This window comes from Stegostoma tigrinum, chromosome 5 (genome assembly GCF_030684315.1).
Source record: "Stegostoma tigrinum isolate sSteTig4 chromosome 5, sSteTig4.hap1, whole genome shotgun sequence".
Taxonomy (NCBI): Eukaryota; Metazoa; Chordata; class Chondrichthyes; order Orectolobiformes; family Stegostomatidae; genus Stegostoma; species Stegostoma tigrinum.
Genome location: NC_081358.1, coordinates 128,611,867 through 128,633,733, shown reverse-complemented (window position 1 = coordinate 128,633,733; position 21,867 = coordinate 128,611,867). Strand labels below are relative to the sequence as shown.

General features: G+C 44.4%; 1 protein-coding gene across 3 annotated transcripts in view; it reads right to left on the bottom strand.

Moving 5' to 3' along the window:
• The window catches only part of LOC125451757 (anion exchange protein 2-like), a 259,376-nt gene that overhangs the window by 161,049 nt on the left and 76,460 nt on the right, over positions 1-21,867 (bottom strand). Inside the window, exon 1 of one of the 3 annotated variants that reach the window (XM_059646298.1) lies at positions 7,602-7,620. The exons of the other annotated variants lie outside the window; for them this stretch is intronic. The gene's annotated coding sequence lies outside the window, so the exon portion shown is untranslated. Of the gene's footprint in view, positions 1-7,601; positions 7,621-21,867 lie in introns of those variants that run through there. 3 annotated transcript variants of the gene reach the window in all.

Genomic DNA, 21,867 nt, shown 5'->3' with positions numbered 1-21,867 from the left:
TGGAGGCAGTTCAGAGAAGGTTCACTTGGATGATCCCTGGTACGGAAGGATTGTCTTATAAGCAAAGGCTAAACAGGTTGGGATTTTACTCACTGGCATTTAGAAGAATGAGAGGTGATCTCATTGAAACAAAGGATTCTTTACGGCCTTGGCAGGGAAATGCTGAGAGGATGCTTCCCCACCATGGTAGAGTAAAGGACCATAGGGCACAGCCTCACAATTAAGAGACACCAATTTAAGACTAAAATGTGTAGGAATTTCTTCTCCCAGAAGTTTGAAAGTCTTTGGAATTCTTTGCCACAGAGAGATGTGGGGACAAGAGTCCTTGTGGATACTTAAGGCTGAGATGGATTCTTGATTAGTCAGGAATCATGGGTTACAGGGAAAGGGCAGGAAAGTAGGCGTGAGGAATATCTGATCAGTCATGGTTCTACTGAATGGTGGAACAGACTCGATGGGCCGATCAGCCTACTTCTTTTGGTCTTAATGGAAATCACCTGAGATTGGGCTGAGTCAAAAACAGGTCAGAGGGGGTAAAAGCCTTTGCTGAACTTACTACACTAGCTATTCGGCCATGAACAGGTATGCTCAGATTTTGATATTTGCAACATTCAACAAAATGTTTACATGAATTGCCTCCTGGTTTTGATCTGCAACAAGCAACAGAGGGGCCAGGTTCAAATTCTTCCAAGAAAACAGAATAGAATAATTAGGTAAATTATGGCGTTGCACTGGAATATATCCTCATGAAAACTTACAGATCATCATAAAAGGGGTTAGGCCGATCAGGCTCTCAAGCCTACCCTGTCATTCTAGGCCAATGGATTCTTAAGGGGATTTGACAGGGAAATGCTCTGTGGATGTTTCCCCGCATCGGAGAGTCAAGGGACAAGGCGGCATAGTATCGGAATAAAGAGGCACCAATTTAACCGAGATCCGGAGGAATTTCTTCTCCCAGAAGGTTGAGACTTTTTGGAAGTTTCTGGAACTCCTTGTCACATCCCTGCACAATCACCAAATTCCTTAATATCATTAGTCTCCAAAAACCTGTTCAATGATTGTCCTTCCGATTCATCACCTTCTGAGTAGGGAAATTCCTTCTTTCATCAGTCCTCAACAGGCTACCCTTTATCCTGGGTCACTAATGTCCCCAGGGAAGGAAATGCTACTCCCAAATGATCTGGCTAACTTATGGTTCCAATGTCATACACAGTTGATACTTCATGCCCTTGAGGTTCCCAGCAGCCCTCAGGAATTGAGACAGATGGTAATCTTTGCTTCATTTCCTTCTCAGGATGCGAACAAAACCAAAATTTATCGCCCCAGCTAATCATTCTCAAGAAAAAGGTGATGTTGCAGTTTTTGTGAAGGAGGGCCATGTGCAATGCTGTTAGGGAGGGAGTATCAGGATTCTGATCCAGTGACACTGAAGGAACAGCAATATATTTCCAAATTTTTTTTAGTCACTCGTGGACATGGGCCTCACTGGTTGGCTAGTATTAAGTACCCTTCAAGCAGGTCATCTTGAGCTGCCTCTTTGAAGTGCTGCAGTCCACCTGCTGTAGGTAGATCGACTATGCCCTTAAGGGAGGAAATTCCAGGATTCTGACCTGGCCGTATATTTCCAAGTCAGGACGATGAATGGCTTGGAATGGAACTTGCAGGTGATACTGTTCCCAAGTACCTGTTGCCTTTGTCCTTGCAAATGGAAGCCTGTGTGGATTGGGAAGGAGCTGTCTGAGGATGTTTGGTGAATTGCTGCAGTACATCTTGTAGATAGCACACACTGCTGCTACTGAACGTTGGTGGTGGATGTGGTGCAATCAAATGGCTGCTTTGCCTTGAATGGTGTCAAGCTTCTTGGGTGTTGCTGGGGCTACACCCATCCAAACAAACAGACAGCATTCCATCACACTCTGGGCTTGTCCCTTGTAGATGGTAGACAGGCTTTGGGAAGTCGAGATGAGTTACTCATTGCAGTATTTCTTGTCTCTGACTTGCTCTTGTAGCCACTTTATGTGGCAAATCCAGTTGAGTTTCTCTTCAATGGTAACTCCAAGTATGCTGCTAGTAAGGGATTCAGTGATGGTAACAGCACCGAATGTCAAGGGGCAATGGTTTGATTGTCACTTATTGGAGGTGGTCACAGCCTGGCTTTTGCATGGCACAAATGCTACATGCCACTTGTCAGCCCAAGCCTGGATATTGTCCCGATCTTGTTCCGTTTGAATTGCATTGGTTCAAGTTTTACCAGCTTGATAGAATTCTTTGACGAAGTGACAAAGTTGATAGATGAGGGAAGGGCTATAGATGTCATATACATGAACTTCAGTAAGGCGTTTGAGAAGGTCCCCCATGGTAGGCTGATGGAGAAAGTGAAGTTGCATGGGGTGCAGGGTGTACTAGCTAGATGGATAGAGAACTGGCTGGGCAACAGGAGACAGAGGTTTTGTAGCAGAAGGGAGTTTCTCAAAATGGAGAATTGTGACCAATGGTGTTCCACAGGGATCCATGTTGGGACCACTGTTCTTTGTGATATACATAAATGATCTGGAGGAAGGTGTAGGTGGTCTGATCAGCAAGTTTGCAGATGACGCTAAGATTGGTGGAGGAGCAGATAGTGAGGGGGACTGTCGGAGAATGCAGCAGAATATAGATAGATTGAAGAGTTGGGCAGAGAAATGGCAGATGGAGTTCAATCCAGGCAAATGCGAGGTGATGCATTTTGGAAGATCCAATTCAACAGCGAGCTATACGGTAAATGGAAAAGCCCTGGGGAAAACTGATGCACAGACACATCTGGGTGTTCAGGTCCATTGTACCCTGAAGGTGGCCACACTGGTCGATGGAGTGGTCAAGAAAGCATACGGCATGCTTTCATTCATCGGACGGAGCACTGAGTACAAGAGTTGGCAGGTCATGTTACGGTTGTATAGAGCTTTGGTTCAACCACATTTAGAGTACTACGTGCAGTTCTGGTTGCCACATTACCAAAAGGATGTGGATGCTTTGGAGAGAGTGCAGCGGAGGTTCACCAGGATGTTGCCTGGTATGGAGGGCGTTAGCTATGAAGAAAGATTGAGTAGATTAGGATTATTTACATTAGAAAGACGGAGATTGAGGGGAGATCTGATTGAGGTCTACAAAATCATGAAAGGTATAGACAGGGTGGATAGCAAGAAGCTTTTTCCCCTAGAGTGGGGGACTCAATTACTAGGGGTCATGATTTCAAGATGAGAGGGCAAATGTTTAAGGGAGGTATGCGTAGAGGGTGGTGGGTGCCTGGAACGCATTGCCAGCGGAGGTGGTCGAGTTGGGCACGATAGTGTCATTTAAGCTGTATCTAGACAGATACATGAATGGGCAGGGAGCAGAGGGATACAGATCCTTGGAAAATAGGCGACAGGTTTAGATAGAGGATCTGGATCAGCACAGGCTTGGAGGGCCGAAGGGCCTGTTCCTGTGCTGTAATTTTCTTTGTTCATGCTCTTTGAACATGGACTGCTTCAGTATCTGAGGAGTTGCGAATGTTGCTGAACGTTGTGCAATCATAGGCAAACATCTCCACTTCTGACCTTATGATTGAAAGAGGATCACTGATGAAGCATCTGAAGATGGTTGGGATGAGGACACTCCCCTAACGAACTCCTGCAGAGAAGTCCTGGAGTTGAGATGACTAACCTCTAACAACTACAACCATCTTTCTATGTGCCAGGTCTGACTCCAACCAGCAGAGAGTTTGCCCCTGATATCCATTTGTTGCAGATAACAAAGTGTGGAGCTGGATGAACACAGCAGGCCAAGCAGCATCTTAGGAGCAGCTTGGCCTGCTGTGTTCATCCAGCTCCACACTTTGTTATCTCGGATTCTCCAGCATCGGCAGTTCCCATTATCTCTCATCCATTCACTGCAGTTTTGCTAGGGGTCTTTGGTGACACTATTGAATGCAGCCTTGATGTCAAGGGCTGTCATTCTCACTTCACCTCTGGAAGTCAGGATAATGAGTGGCATGAACAGAAACTTGCAGGTGGTGGCACACCCAGGCCACACTGTGTGAGAGCTTCTTAGCTGTGGTTATGGTGAGAGCTATTACAGTGACCTTGGAGGAACTGCTGTGGTAAACAGGACATGCTGGAGGCACAGTTGAAGGAGGTGATGAAAGTAGATTATTGTGGATGCTGCACAACAGTATAAACACTGAATATCTTTGAGAATGAGAGGCCCACCCTTACACAATCCTGAGCGCTCTTGCCTCCAAGCTTTCATTTCAGCTATAACATTTAGTGGGGCACAGGCAAATCACTCCAAAGCAGCAGGAAATTTCACTTTCAGAAACTGCATGAGTCAGAGAAAGGAAGTTTACTGTGCAGATTCCAGAACTTGCATTACTGACTTGGCGATCAATATTTGCTCACTTAGGCAGAAGAGTATGACATGTCTGAAGGAGAAGAGAGGTGATGATTCCTGTGTTGGTGACAATAGTAAAACAAAAAAAAGAGTGAGTCATACACAATTACTGCAGCAAGATTAGTCAAAGTCTGCAGTCCCTGCACACGGTGAACTCACACACAGCAAGAACATCTGCAGACTCGGACTTTAGCTCGGACAGTCTGGCAATTTGAAAACCAGTCTGAACAATACACAGTAATGAAATGTGAGGCTGGATGAACACAGCAGGCCCAGCAGCATCTCAGGAGCACAAAAGCTGACATTTCGGGCCTAGACCCTTCATCAGGGTCTAGGCCCGAAACGTCAGCTTTTGTGCTCCTGAGATGCTGCTGGGTCTGCTGTGTTCACCCAGCCTCACATTTCATTATCTTGGATTCTCCAGCATCTGCAATTCCCATTATCACTAAACAATACACAATTGGTAATTTGAAAAGCCCCTCAAGACAATTATGGGTTGAACAACAGCTCTAGCCAACAAAACCCGCTTTCCACAAAAAACAAGATTTTAAAACTGATTTAAATAAATCTGGTAATTCACCGGCCTGCGCAGAAAAAGTGATCAAAAACCTGTTGCTGTGTTCTAAAAATCATTATTGATCACTGGTGCCCTTCAGAGAAAGGAAACAAGTGCACCTGAACTGGAACTGGCATAGTGACTCAGTGGCTAGCAATGTTCCCTCACAGCACCAGGGTCCTGGGTTCGATTCCACCCTTGGGCGGCCGAGTCTGTCCAGTGTTTGCGTGAGTTTCCTCCAGAAGCTCCGGTTTCCTCCCACAGTCCAAAGAGGTGCAGGTTAGGTGGATTGGCCATGCTAAATTGTCCATAGTGTCTAAAGATGTGCAGATCATGTGGATTAACCATGGGAAACACAGGGTTACAGGGATAGGGTTGGAGGGCTGGGATGCTCTTTGTAGAGTCGGTGTGGAACGATGGGCCAAATGGCCTGCTTTCACGCTGTGGGGATTCTATGATCCCAATCTTTTACTGTGTGCTTCTGTGTGTCTCTGAGATACATATACAGACTGATTATTTGCTCACACTGAATGAATTAAAGAAATAACCTCAGCCCAAGCTGAGGAGATTGGGAGAAACTGGTGTCACTGATGATGGGGTCATGAACAAAAGATTTGAAGTAATAAGGCAAAGAAGCGAAAGCAATCTGACAAAAAGATTTTTCATGCAGAGGGAGTGGTTCAGGTCTGCGAGTGCATGTCAGAGGCTGATTCAATTGGGGCTTTGAAAACGAAATTGGATTTTTAAAAATCAAGCTGTTCAGACATAGTATGATCCTTGTAATGGTGCAAGTGGGGCTTGAATCCAGACCTTCTGACTCACAGATAGGAACATGACCAATGCACTGCAAGGTTATTTGAAATGGAAGAACACACAAGGTTACGGGGAGAAGGCAAGAAAAAAAGACACTTAATGGGAATTTTGTTTCATGAGCCCACATACACAAACGATGGGCCATCTTTCATCTGAGATGAATGCACAAGTTTACACAGTACTATTTTGAAGAGGATCAGTAATACTCATTCTTTAACACAAGACTGCAAAATCTAGATCAATTAGTTTTGCAAAATTTAAGGCTACTTTGTCTCCAGCACCACACTTCAAACATAACCAACTGGCAAAAATCGCACATTGGAACATCCTGATGGTGAAAAGATTTACACAAATGTTTGTCAGTCTCATGTTTACATCATCATGGAACCAATTAATAACTCCCCTCCCATTACTTTTTCATATCCTGATGTCATACTGACCGGTCACAAGCTCAACAATAAACACTGAGTGAATGAGTTTGGTGCTCATTTTTTTTGTTCTTTACAGCTTTAAAAGAGACGGCCAGAAGAGCCAGTACAAATTTTATCAGTCACATGGTCATGCCAGGTTACTTTAGGAAGGTCAGCAAGTTTCAGACCAACAATTAATTCCAGCATTCAGTGCATCGCCAACATTCTCTGTGCATAACTTAAAAATGGTTTCCTTGACACCCAGTAACATTCTCCTAGTGAAGGGGATGAAGTGACTGCCCAAAAACCACAATCTAAACTGATTCTCAGGTGCAGCCATGGGCAATTAAGCACCATCAAATTGGTCACTGTTCAGGCTTTGCCCAGTCAGTTGCATGTTAAAGATCGTGGGGCATATTTTCTTCCTAGTTTCCGAGCCAACATTCCCCTTTCAATCAACACCAGTTCATTTGCAATGTGGTCCCAGCATGCACATAAAGCGCCAACTACATCAAACAATTCAGGCAAGCAGGGAGGGGAGCTGGTCTAAAAGGAAGGGAGAAATACAGTGGTACGCAGGAGAGGATGGCCAACAGCCAACAGGTCAGGAAGGGGTGGGCCCTACAGAGAGACAAAGTGAGGGTGAGCATTTCGAGGGAGTGAAGAAGGGGGAAAAGCAGAAGTCATTAGGATCAGTGGACCAGCAGAGGAAGGAACCGTGAGCTGCAGTGTAGAGAGGGATGGCAGCCAGAGAATGGGTGGGTTGCTGCAGGGGGTCTGTGGTCGAAAAGACAGGGAAGCAGAACAAAGGGAAGAGGAGTGAGTGAGAACATCAATCTTGAATTAAATCATTTGTCAAATCACAGTTAAGGCTACAATTAGCCTCAGGACAATGGGCTACTGGATAGAAGAGCCAGGTTCTACTGCCAATACCAGCCCACACTTGACAGACTACACGAACTAGAACTTCAGCACAGCCCATCACAGCTAAACCAATCCAAATGAAGCCTACAGCCTGGACTATCTCCCCCTCATCCCATAGAAATTGCAAATGAATCCCCTTTCCTTAAAGGATAAGCATTCTTTCCCCAATAGTTCTAGTGACAAAGAATTTCATCGTCCAATAACAGTGAAGCAATTTCTCCTCACTACTCACTTTCTCCAGCTGATGTCCCCTCACCACTAACTCCCTAAACACAGTTAAGTGTGAATAAAGAAAGACCGTGTTAAAACCAGTTGTATTTAAACACTCGCTAAAGCATCCTCCCAGTCTTCTCAGTTTGTAAGAATGGTTTCAGTATCTCACATTTTGGTCTAGTGCCATGGGAACGTGCAAAGGAAGAGAGTAATTGTTAAAACCCCGAGTAAAAGACAGATACCTGAGACATTCAGTCCACAGGAGGTTTACTCCTTACCAAATTGGTAAATAAATCCAGTTGTGCACATTAGGAAAGGTTCAGCCTGATCTTCAGAAATTCAGTCGCACAGAACAGCTTTGTAAATAAACAAGTGAAGTCAAAATCTTCCAGAAAGCAGAATGAGTGCCGTTATTCCCTGCCTTAGAGCAAGAAGCTTGTGTCAACATTTCAGCTCACAGGCTGATGATTCAGAGGTTGTGACTAATACTCACCACCACACACACACACACACACACACACACACACACACAGACACAGACAAACAGACACACACACACACACACACACACACACACTGACACAGACAAACAGACACACAAATAGCTCAACACAGACACACACAGATCAGCAGAGGCCAAAACAGACAGACATACAAACAGATCCCCCACACAGATTAACACAAATAGTCCCACATACTCAGACACAGCTCAGCAGAGGTGCACAAATATACAGGTCAACATGCGCCCACACAGTCACAGATAAATATCTGGTCACTATAAGGACAGCAATGAACAAAGAAAGATGCAGAATTGGCCCTAACCTCGGAGTTCTACTAAAAAGAATTGCAACAAGAAAAAAAAATCATCACACCAGGAAACGATAAAGAAAAGGCTCGTGCTTTTATATTGATCCATTCAGCATGTCAGAAAGGGTTTCACAGCCAAGGAATTTCGTCTGACCATTTTGTCATTTTAGTCATTCAGGATGTGGGCATCTTGGTAAGGCCAATACTTAATTTTCATCCCTAATTATACTGAAGAAAGTGTTGGCAAGCCGCTGTCGCCGGAAACACAGCAGTCAATTTGTGCCCAGTGAACTCCCATAAAGAGCAATATAAGAATAACCAGATGATTTGTTTTAGTGGTTTTGGTTGAAGGATAAATAGTACTCAGATCATTAAGAATAGACAGGTTCTTCACAATCAAATAAGATAGGAGTAGGCCATTCAGCACATCATACCTGTATGGATTCTCTGAAATAGCAATCCAATTAGACTCACCCCTGCAATTTTCCTTTGAGTCCAACAAATTTTTCTTCATTTATCCAACTGACTTTTGAAATTTTCTCTTGAACCCCCTTCTCCTGCCCATTCAAGCACTATATTTTAGAACATACCTCATTCTACCAAATTGTTTTTCTTCATGTTCCACCCAATTATTTTGCCAATTATCTTCAATCTATCCATGCAAATTCCAGTAGCAGGAAACTTTATAAGCAATTTCTCCTCATATCAAAATAATTGAAAGCCTTCATAATTTACAGCACATCATTCAAACCTCCATAATATTCTCAGAGCGCAATCCTAGTTTCTTCCCCACCTAACCGAAATCTCTTATCCCTGATATTTTTGGTGGGGGGGGGGGGGGGGGGGGGGGCATTGACCAGCTGAGGTTATTAAAGTTTCCAGAACAAGTAATAGGATACAGAATGGAAAGGGTCAGGAATTTAACTCTAGCCACAGCAGATGATGGAACAACTATGAGAAGGGGGATAGTCAACGCAGGACTGAGGGCATTGAACTTAAATGCACACAGTACACAAAATACAAGATAAATGAGCTTGTAGTGCAGATTGAAATTCGCAGGTATGATGTTGGTGATATCACAGAGACGTGGCTGCACAGTGATCAGGGCTGGGAATTAAATATCCAAGCATACATGACCTATCGAAAGGACAAGATGATTGGAAGTGGGGAGTGTGCGGATGACTTGTTAGTAAGAAACGAAACTGAATCAATTTCAAGAAGCAATATAGATGGATGAGATGGAATCTGATTGAAACTTACAGAATACTGAGGGGCCTGGATATAGTTAACATGATGAAGATGCTTTCACCAGTATGACAGATTAGGATCTCAGGTCACAGCCTCAGAGTAAAGGGGCTGCTCTTAGAACTGAGATGAGCAGGAATTTATTCAGCCAGAGGGTGGTGAATCTGTGGAACTCACTGCCAGAGAGCTGCGGAGGTCAAGTTACGGTGCATCTTTAAGACAGAGTTAGATAGGTTCTTGATTGGTAAGAGGATCAAGGGTTATGAGGAGAAGGCATAATAATGAGACTGGGGAATGTATCAACCATGATCAAATAGTGGAGCAGACATGATTGGCTGAATAGACGAATTAAGAATGGTATTATGGGCTCATAGGCTCTACAAGTTGACTCCTTCCATTTCTGCAGGGTAGACAAAGGTGAGCAGCAAGAAAATGCTAAACAGGAGTGGTAAAAATTCAGCCGATAATTGACTATGTTCTTCAATTTGAAATTGTTGGAAATGTAACCAAATTGCGCAGAGTACTGTACATTGTTGCAGATGAGACGAAGGAGCTTTGATCCATGGTCGGTTCTCTCCATAATCCTGTGGAGTCTTGCTTTGCTGACTTGCAGAATAGCTTAATGAAATCTACAAATTAGTAAACAGCTATGACTTGTTCCCTGCATTCCTCTTTGGGTGTACTCAATCTGCAAATAGATGGCATCTTTGAATAACAGCCTTCCAAGTGACACAAATAATGTGTTGGGCCGAAGGGCCTGTTTCCACACTGTAGGGATTCTATTCTATCTCTCCTCAAATATGGAGGCCAAATATTTAAAAGTTTTCCAGTGTGATAGCATAAAAGGCCTGAGGACGTTGCTTTCTTCCCCTCCTCCAATCCTCTTCTAATTAAGGCCAGCATGCCACTTGGCTCCCTAATTGCTGGCTGTAACTTTTTATTCCTGAATTCTTTGAGGAAGTAACGAGCAGGGTAGGCCAAGGAGAGCCAATGGATGTTAACTACCTGCACTTCAAGAAGACCTTTGATAAGGTGCCACACAGGAGGCTGCTGAGTAAGATAAGGGCCCACAGTGTTGGAGGCAAGGTACTAGCATGGATAGAAGGTTGGCTGTCTGGGAGAAAGCAGAGTATGGGGATAAAGAGATCTTTCTCAGGGTGGCAGCTGATGACAAGTGGTGTTGCGCAAGAGTCAGGCTGGGGCCACAACTTTTCACTTCATACACTGATGATCTCAATGAAGGAACTGTGATTATTCTGGCTAAGTTTGCAGACAATATAAAGATGGGGCAGGTAGCAGAAGGATTTGGACAGGTTAGGAGAGTGGGCAAAGAAGTGGCAAATGGAGTACGTGGGAAAGTGTGAGGTCATGCCCCTTGGTGAGAAGAATAAAAACATGAACTATTTTCTAAATGGGAGAGAAAATCCAGAAGTCTGAAATGCAAAGAGATTTGGGAGTTCTAGTCCAGGATCCTCTCAAGGTAAACTTGCAGGTTGAGTCAGTAGTCAGGAAGGCAAATGCAACGTTGGCCTGTATTTTAAGAGGACTTGAACATAAAAGCAGGGATGTACTACTGAGGCTGTAAACGGGTCTGGTCAGGCCACATTTCCTGTGCAGTTTTGGGCCCCATATCTCAGGAAGGATATACTGGACCCAGAGCATGTTCAGAGGAGGTTCACAAGAATGGAAAGCTTAACATATGAGGAATGTTTGAGGGCTCTGGGACTATACTCATTGGAGTTCAGGTGGATGGTGGGACATCTAATTGAGACTTTCAGAATACTGAATGGTCTGGACAGAGTGGATGTTGGGAAGTTGCTTCCATTGGTAGGAGAGTCTAGGATCCGAGGGCACAGCCTTACAGTAAAGACAAGACGTCTTAGAACGGAGACAAGGAGAAGCTTCTTCATCCAGAGAGTGGCGAATCTATGGAATTCACTGCCACAGAAGGCTGTGGAGGCCAGGTCATTGAGTACATTTAAGATTGAGATAGGGACTTGATTTTCAAGGGGATCAAGGGTTACGGGGAGAAAGCACGAGAATGGAGTTAAGGAACTTATCAGCCATGATTGAAATGTAGAGCAGAATTAATGGGCCGAATGGCCTAATTTCTGCTCCTATGTCTTAAGTCCATTACTATCCTCATTGTTTATTACATTTCAGAGTTCAGCAAATTTGGAAATGTGTTCTACATCAAATCCAGATCATACATTAAAGAGAATTACACAGAACTAATTCCTGGGGAAAACCACAGATTTTGTTCAAATCTGAACACAACTGGTCTCTGTTTTGTGCCACGTAGCTAATCTTATATCCATACAGCAATTATCCCTTCACTGCGATGGGCTTTAATTTTTCTTGTTCATGCTATACACATTGTAAGCATCAATTGCCACTAATTAACCTGATCATGCAAGTCTATGAAGTGGCATTTTGAAAATTAATATTTACAATAACAGCAGAAGATGCAGGTTCCAAGGAAGGGTCACCAGACCCGAAACGTTAACTGATTTGTCTTCATAGATGCTGCCAGACCTGCTGAGCTTTTACAGCAACTGCTGTTTTTGTTCCTGATTTACAGCATCCGCTGTTCCTTTGGGTTTTATTTACAATATTAATCCTCCCTCGTTCCTTATTTCACGAAGCTAGCCAAATACAATATGCCTTTCAGAAATCATGCTTTTATTTATTATTAACCGGTACTTTGGCCAGTGCCAAGTTATTTTATCCCAGATTATTGTCTTGAAAGTTTTCCCTCATAAATGACCTTAGGCTGACTGGATTGTCCCTGCCAGAATTAACCCCCTCCCATTTTGAAGAGGAGTGTAACATTTTCAACCCTTTGGTCCTCTGACACAATTCCTTTTCCAAGAAAGATCGGAAGTTTGTGGCCAAAATCCGCAAAACTTACACTCTTCTTTCTCCAGCAACTGTGGCTGGACTGTTTAAGTCAGCATTGCAGACTTTCAAAGTTCTTTCACTATTATGTTAAGGGATCAATCTTCGTAAATAAAGTTTGTTGCTGTTTATTTTTGTTTGATCAAACTTCTCCACTGCTTCCTCCTTTACTGTGACATGGTGACCTCTTTCTTGACTGAACATAGTTGCAAAGAATTTGTTCAGTGCTTCAGTGATACCTCTACAAGATCGTTGTTTTCAGTCCCCACTGCATCTCATCCTTCCAGTCAATTACTTATTTTTGCTTTATACATTGATTAAGGCCAACATTAGCCACCCTCCAGTCTTCTGGAACTTCACCTGTGGCTAAAGATGAGGAAAAAAAATTTCTGCAAGGACCTCTGCACTTTCTTCCCTAGCCTCCCACAATGTCCGAGGATGGGCTTGATCAGGCCCATGGGATTTATCCACATTAATGTGCTTTAAGGCTGCAAATACCTCCTCACTGGTAGTATATGTGCAATCCAAAACATCCCCATTTGTTTCCCTTATTTCCTTAGCATTAATGATTCTCTCCTCAGTAAACTCTGAGCAGAAATATTCATTAAAAATCATCCCCATCTCCTGTGGCTCCACAGAGAGCTAGCCATGCTGATCTTTAAGGGGGCCTGTTGTCTCCCAAGCCACACTCTTATTCCTAATTTAGCCATTGAACTTCTTCGAATTATCTTTACCTTATCTGCCAGATTCATCTCACACCCTGTTTTTGCTCTTCTGATTTCCCTCTTTAATGCGTTCTACTTTTTACAATTAGTTAGGGATTCACTTGAGCCCGATAACATAAATTCAATGTATGCCTTCTTCTTTTTCCTGACAGAGCTCCAATATCATTTGGCAATGATCTTTGCATCCTCACTGTCCACTGGAGTAGTGCCAGATGATTGGAAGGTGGCTACTGTCATTCCCTTGCTCAAGATAGGGAACTGGTATAATCCTGGAAATTACAAACCAGTCAGTCTTACTTCTGTGATGGGAAAATTATTGGAGAGGATTCGGAGAGTTAGTATTTACGATTATTTGGAAAAGCACAGTCTGAATAGAAATAGTCAGCATGGCTTTGTGAAGGGCAGTTCATAATTCACAAACCTTACGGAATTCTTTGAGGATGTGACAACACACATCAATGAAGGTCGAGCAGTGGTGTGGTGTATATGGATTTTGGCAAGGCATTTGATAAGGTTCCACATGGTAGGCTCATTTAGAAAGTAAGGAAGCACGGAATTCAGGGAAATGCGACTGTCTGGATAAAAAAACTGGCTGTCCAATAGAAGACAGAGGGTGGTAGTAGATGGAAAATATTCAGCCTGGAGCTCGGTGACCAGTGATGTTCTGCAGGGATCTATTCTGAGACCTCTGCTTTTTGTGATCTTTATAAAATGACTTGAATGAGGAAGTGGAAGAGTGGGTTAGTAAGCTTGCCGATGGTGGAGTTGTGGACAGCGTGGAGGGCTGTTGTAGGTTGCAACGGGACATTGACAGGATGCAGAGCTCGGCGAAGAAATGGCAGATGGAACTCAACCCAGAAAAGTGTGAAGTGATTCATTTTGGAAAGTCAAATTTGAACAAAGAATACAGGGTTAATGGCAGGATTCTCAGCAGTGTGGAGGAACGAAGGGATCTTGGGGTCCACGGCCATAGATCCCTCAAAGTTGCTACCCAAGCCAATAGAGTTATAAAGAAGGCATATGGTGTGTTGGCTTTCACTGGCAGGGGAACTGAGTTTAAGAGCCATGAGGTAATGCTGCAGCTCTATAAACCTCTGGTCAGACCACACTTGGAACATTATATTCAGTTCTGGTCACCTCATTATAGGAAAGATGTGGAAGCTTTAGAGAGGGTGCAGAGGAGGTTTACCAGGATGCTGCCTGGGCTGGAGGGCAGGTCTTATGAAGAAAGGTTGAGGGACCTCAGACTTGATAGAGCTGTTCAAGATAATGTGAGACATTGAAAGAGTGGACAGCCAGAGACTACTTACCAGGGCAGAAATAACTATTACGAAGGGGCATAATTTTAAGGTGATTGGAGGAAGGTATAGGCGAGATGTCAGAGGTAGGTTCTTCACAGAGAGTGGTGGATGAGTGGAATGCGTTCCAAACAATGGTAGTGAAGTCAGATACTTCAGAGACTTTTAAGTGACTCTTGGATAGGCACATGGAGGATAGTAAAATTAGGGTATGCTGGGTAGATTGATCTTAGTAGGAAAATAGATCGGCGCAACATCGTGGGCTGAAGGGTCTGTACTATGCTGTCCTGTCCTATGTTCTATCCCTTGTCAGCCAAGGAATCCTCAATCTGCCAGCTTTTCCCTTCACCTTCACAGGGACAGAGAGTCCCTGGACTCCTGATATCACACTTTTAAAAGCCTGCCCATTTGCCAGCTAAGATAATAAAATGTGAGGCTGGATGAACACAGCAGGCCCAGCAGCATCTCAGGAGCACAAAAGCTGACCTTTCAGGCCTAGACCCTTCATCAGAGAGGGGGACGGGGTGAGGGTTCTGGAATCATCTTGGGGCCTGGGATAGGGGTGAGGGAGGAGGTGTGGGGGGCAAGTGTAGCACTTCCTGTGGTTGCAGGGGAAGGTGCCGGGTGTGGTGGGGTTGGAGGGCAGTGTGGAGCAAACAAGGGAGTCACGGAGAGAGTGCTCTCTCCGGAAAGCAGACAAGGGTGGGGATGGAAAAACGTCTTGGGTGGTGGGGTCGGATTGTAGATGGCGGAAGTGTCGGAGGATGATGCGTTGTATCCGGAGGTTGGTGGGGTGGTGTGCGAGAACGAGGGGGATCCTCTTTGGGCGGTTGTGGCGGGGGCGGGGTGTGAGGGATGTGCTGCGGGAAACACGGTCAAGGGCGTTCTCGACCACTGTCGGGGGAAAGTTGCCGTCCTTGAAGAACTTGGACATCTGAGATGTGCAGGAGTGGAATGCCTCATCCTGGGAGCAGATGCGGCGGAGGCGGAGGAATTGGGAATAGGGGATGGAATTTTTGCAGGAGGATTGGGTGGGAGGAGGTGTACTGTAGGTAGCTGTGGGAGTCGGTGGGCTTGAAATGGACATCAGTTACAAGCTGGTTGCCTGAGATGGAGACTGAGGGGACCAGGAAGGTGAGGGATGTTCTGGAGATGGCCCAGGTGAACTGAAGGTTGGGGTGGAAGGTGTTGGTGAAGTGGATGAACTGTTCGAGCTCCTCTGGGGAGCAAGAGGCGGCGCCGATACAATCATCAATGTAACAGAGGAAGAGGTGGGGTTTGGGGCCTGTGTAGGTGCAGAAGAGGGACTGTTCCACGTAACCTACAAAGAGGCAGGCATAGCTGGGGCTCATGGCCACCCCTTTTGTCTGTAGGAAGTGGGAGGAATCGAAAGAGAAGTTGTTGAGGGTGAGGACGAGTTCGGCTAGGCGGATGAGGGTGTCGGTGGAGGGGGACTGGTCGGGCCTGCGGGACAGGAAGAAGCGGAGGGCCTTGAGGCCATCTGCATGAGGAATACAGGTGTATAGGGACTGGACGTCCATGGTGAAAATGAGGTGTTGGGGGCCAGGGAATTGGAAGTCCTGGAGGTGGCGGAGGGCGTGGGTGTCACGTTGATGACTGTATCGGCGCTGCCTCTTGCTCCCCAGAGGAGCTCGAACACTTCATCCACTTCACCAACACCTTCCACCCCAACCTTCAGTTCACCCGGAGCATCTCCAGCACATCCCTCACCTTCCTGGACACCTCAGTCTCCATCTCAGGCAACCAGCTTGTAACTGATGTCCATTTCAAGCCCACCGACTCCCACAGCTACCTACAATACACCTCCTCCCACCCGCCCTCCTGCAAAAATTCCATCCCCTATTCCCAATTCCTTCGCCTCCGCCGCATCTGCTCCCACGATGAGGCATTCCACTCCTGCACATCCCAGATGTCCAAGTTCTTCAAGGACGGCAACTTTCCCCCACCAGTGGTCGAGAACGCCCTTGACCGCGTCTCCCGCATTTCCCGCAACACATCCCTCACACCCCACCCCCGCCACAATCGCCTAAAGAGGATCCCCCTCGTTCTCTCACACCACCCCACCAACCTCCGGATACAACGCATCATCCTCCGACACTTCCGCCATCTACAATCCGACCCCACCACCCAAGACATTTTTCCATCCCCACCCTTGTCTGCTTTCCGGAGAGACCACTCTTTCCGTGACTCCCTTGTTCGATCCACACTGCCCTCCAACCCCACCACACCGGGCACCTTCCCCTACAACCGCAGGAAATGCTACACTTGCGCCCACACTTCCTCCCTCACCCCATTCCAGGCCCCAAGATGATTCCAGAACCCTCACCCCATCCCCCTCTCTGATGAAGGGTCTAGGCCCGAAAGGTCAGCTTTTGTGCTCCTGAGATGCTGCTTGGCCTGCTGTGTTCATCCAGCCTCACATTTTATTATGTTGTATTCTCCAGCATCTGCAGTTCCCATTATCACTGATACCATTTGCCGGCTGTTTCTTTTCCTTTAAACAGACTAACCCCATCAACCTCCACCAGATCCTGCCTAATGGCCCCAAAATTGTCCTTACTCCAGTTTAACACCTTCTCTGTGCATCCGTCCTATCTTTTTCCATAACTGTGTTAAAACTAAGAGTGTCATGGTCATTAGACCCAAAGTGCTCCCCAACTGACACTTCAGTCACTTGCTAGACCATATTTCCTGTCTGGTGTTGCAGCCGCCAAAGTAGAGCCCTACACTGATTTAGGGAACTTTCTTCTGCCTCTGTATTCAGCTTGGTCCTCTATTAAATTTTCAATTAGTCATTAGGCTTTGCTATCTCTGCTTCACTTTCATCTTTATACCTATCCTGGGCATTCTGGCTTTGGATGGCCTTCCTCCCCTTCTCTGTGGCACCGTGTACCAAACCATCACCTCTTTTTGGAAGTTTATTTGCTTTGTGACCTGGAAACATTCAAGTTCAATCTGGCCTGACCAAATCCATTTCAATTCACTGAAATAAGCATTTACCCATCTGAATGTTTTCTCATTTGATTCTTGCTTGTTCTTTTACATAACAAAAAGGGAGAGTGGAGGTACTAGAAAATTTAGCAGACTTAAAAGTGGATAAATCCACAGACTGCAACGAGACACATCCCAGGTATCTGAAGGAGGCAAGGGAAGAGATATCATGCGCCCTGGCAATAATTTTCGAATCCTGTCTGGATACAGTTGAGGTACCAGAGAACTGCTAACATTGTTCTACATTTAAAACAGGAAGAGATAGACCAGGAAATTAAACACTAGTCAGTCTAATCACGGTGGTGGGGAAGTTATGAGAAAGAATTTTGAGGTGCATAAATAATTTGCACTTGGCCGGTGATACATTAATCAGGGTTAATCAGCATAGATTTGTATAAGGACATGTGCTTGACAAATTTGCTGCAATATTTTGACAAGATAAACTAGAATGTTGATGTGGGCTATGCATTTGTTGTGGTCTGCATGGATTTTAAGCAAAGTTTTTGCTGAGGTTTCTCATAGCAGAATGATCAAGAAATTAAGGGTTCATGGGATCCAAGGCAAATTGGCAGGTTGGATACAAAATGAGCAGACAGGTAGAAAGCAGAGGGTGACGGTAGACGTACGTTTCTGTGACTAGAAGTCTGTTTCTCATGAGGTTCCACAGAGCGCGGTGCTGGGGCCACTGTTGCTTGTGGTGTATATTAATGATTTGGACTTAAACGCAAGGGATATGACCAGGTAGTTTGTGGAGGACACAATAACGGTAAGGCTGGTAAACAGTGAGGAAAGCTGCAAAGTGCAGGGGGACATCAATGGACTGGTTGGGTGGGCAGGGTAGTGGCAGATGAAATTCGACCCCAAAAAGTGTATGATAACACTTGGGAGGGCGAACAAGACATGGGATTATACTATGAATGGTAGGACCCTGGCAAGTGCTTAAGGTCAGGGGGAACATTGTCTGCATATGCATAGACCTATAAAGGTAACAGGGTAAGTAGATAAGGTGGTTAAGAATGCATACGAGATACTTGTCTTTATCAGCTAAGATGGAAAATACAAAAGCCGGGAGGTTATACTGAACTGCATAACATGCTGGTTAACCATAACTGGACCACTGCAGTTCTCATCACTTCACTATAAGGAGTTTGACTGACCTAGAAGGGCACAGAGAAGATTTACCAGGATGCAGCCTGCGCTGGAAGATTGAGAGGGTATTTTGAGGTGAAAAAGATTAAGGGGCACAGGTTGGGTTGAAAGCAAGACAATTTTCCATTAGTGAAGGGAATAACAAGGCGGCATCGATTTAAGCTAAGAGATGAATGGCGAAGGGAAAAGTTGAGGAAAAATGTTTTCACCCAGAAGGTAATGAGAGTATGTAACACACTGCCGGAGAATCAGAAACTGCTGTAACATTGCATCAGGTTTGTAGATATTCACTTGCTTTGTCATTACCTCCAGGGCTATGGACAAGATCTGGGAAATGCAATTAATGTTGTCAGGTCTTTGTTAATATGGACATAATGGGCCAAATGCCCTCTTCCTGTGCTGCAAACAGGTGAATCAGAAAAAGTCCAATTACATTGCGATTACTGTTTCTAAAACATTCCCCTATTGAAACCTGCTCCATTCATTCTTCCAGAATTAGTTTGTGTTGCTTCTATCTTCATTGGCTGAAAATATGCTAATCAAGAACTCCAGTCTCCAGAATTTCATTCGCGCCCCCCCCCCCCTTTTACTATTTGTCATATCCGTTCTGATAGTACCACCCTGCATATCCATATTTCCAATATTTTCTGTGCCTCTTAACCAAGTATCCATGCCTTCCCCTCTCTCATTGCAGGTGTATCAGATTATGCAGAAAGCTTTCAAATCTTCATGCTCCACTCAAGTCCCACCTGCTCCAGAGGTGTGTAGTAACATCTCTGAGCAGGGTGATTAAAATATATATCAATTTTCCATTCTGTATCAGCAGCATCTCAAAACCATCTCTCAGAAATAGTTCAAAAGCAAACCTTAATTCTGGTACCTCCCTGATCGACCCCTCCGGACACCTCATTTACCATTCAACAAATGCCACCTGCATTAATACAGGGTCTCGTTCAGACTTTCCAGAACCATTTCTCAGGTACTCACCTCATTAATGCCAACTTCTGCTGTCTGTTCAAACACAATGCTCTTCTAAGGGAAAAGGTCTTTTAGAACTTTCTAAATTAAAGCTCAGCCTGATATTAGCCTCCAGGCCTGGCCTAACAAATGAAGCTTGTTTGGTTTGTTATTTTCCTTCCAACACCAGCTGTCCAAAATTCCGTCAAGTCATTTCTAATTCACAATTCAAACTTGTTAAAACAAAAATAATGCAAAATCAGCAACGGCTCTAACACAGCTTAATAACCTCCCATTTGGTTCGTTTCAATCTGCAACAATAGGGGGATCTGTTTTTCCCCAATTACACATCTCACCTTTATTCAAAAAAGGAGGGAGACAAAGTAGGAAACGATAGGCTAGACAGTCTAACATTGGTCATTGGGAATTGTTAGAATCCATGACTCAGGAAGTAAGAACAAAGCATTTGAAAAGGCAGTAGAGTTTTAGGAAGAGTAAATCATGTGTGACTGACTTGCTAGAGTTCTTTGAAGATGTAACAAGCAAGGTGAATAATGGGGATCCTATAGATGCACTATATCTGGGCTTCCAGAATGCAGGTGCTACACAAAACGTAAATACGCAAGGTAAAATCACATGGCATTGGGGTAATTTATTAGCTTGGAAAGAGGAATGGCTAAACAGAAAGCAAAGGGGCAGGGTAAATGCGCCTTTCTCTGGTCGGCAAGATGCAACTACTGGCGTGAGAGGGGGTTTGGTCCTCAGGTCCCAATGACTTACAATTGGTATTAATGACATGGATGCAGAGATAGAAGGCACTGTTGCCAAGTTTGCAGATAACAAGAAAATAGGATGGAAAGTAAGTTTCAATGAAACAAGAAATTTATAAACAGATATGGATAGTTTAGATGAATGAGCCAAAATTTAGCAGATGAGTTTAAGTGGATAAGTCTTGAAGTTGTCCATTTTAGTTGGTGGAATAGAGGGAACTTAGCATTTAAATGTAGAGAAATCTCAGAAGGTTTCTGTCTGAACTCACGCATGGAGTCATAATCATAGAAAATTAGTCTTCAGAAACATCAGGTACTTAGGAAGGCAAATGGAATGCTGGCATTGAGTGCTAAAGGAATAGAGTATCAAAACAGGGAAGCGTCGCTGCAACTGTACAAAGCATTAGTGAGACAGCACCTGGATGACTGTGTACAGTTTTGGTTCCCCCTACATGAGGAGGGATGTAGTTTATTGGAGACAGTTCAGAGGAGATTCACTACAGTGATTCTGAAGATGATGGATTTTGTGGAGAGAGATTGAGCAGTTTGGGCCTATAATATCGGAGTTTGGGAGTTTAGAAGAATAAGAGGGCATCTAATTGAGGTATATAACATGCTAAAGGGGACGGACAAAGAAGCCATTGAGAGGATGTTTCCTCTGGTAGGGGAAATCTAGACTGAGAGGTCTTAGCTTTAGGATAAGACGGAGCAGGTTCAAAGCAGAGATAAGAAGAAATGACTTCTCTCAAATGTTTATGAATCTGTGGAATTCGTTAGCCCAGAGTGCGGTGGATGGTCAGCCATTAAGTAAATTTAAGGCTGAGATAGACTGATTTTTTTTTAGTAGTAATGGGCTGAAGAGTTATGGAGGGTGGGCCGGAAGTTGGAGTTGAGACTGACATTAGATTAAACGTGATTATAGTAAGTGGCAGAATAGACTCAAGGGGCTGAACTGTATACGCCTTCCCTTCGTTTTTAAGTTCTTACGTTCTGCAGACCTTGTTCTTGGTTCGTTATTTTTATCATGACTATCTCCTTTTGTTTAGCATCATCATTCTTTTTGGCAGTGAGTCTTTTCTGCCTTCCACCCTATCACAGGACTTCCTCTCTAATCTTTTGTGTTCCATGCTTGCTCTGGATCTGTTGCGACTCCAAGAGGATGAAGGGGTATAATGATAGAGGTGACAACTGTGGAGGTACACGTTTATACACAACCAGACTGAATGGAGGAGCAGGATTAAAGGGCTGCATAGCCTACCCCTATTCTTACTTTTGATGCAGTTTTTATAAAATTTAACTCACTTTCTCTCACCTCAGAAATTGCCAAAGCTGAAAATTTGCATCATTTCCAGTTTTAATTTTTGATTACAAGGCTGGTGAGAACCTGGTACTTGCTGCCTGTCAGGATGATAGATACACCAAAATAAAATCAGATTTACACTTGAAACACTGTATCTGACAGATTAAACCAGTAGGTGGGATTAGATGGCAGAAGTCTTGCTCAGCCAGCATAGTCCTGATGGGATGAGTGGCATCCTTGTGTGCTGCAAATATTTCTCTGCTTCTGCATTGCGGTGATTTCTCTCTTTATTTTCCCTTTACATCATTATTATTCCAGTCTGTATTTGGGTAAATCAAGGTCCCCGTTATCAATACTCAGTCATTTTGGATTTCTCGACAGAT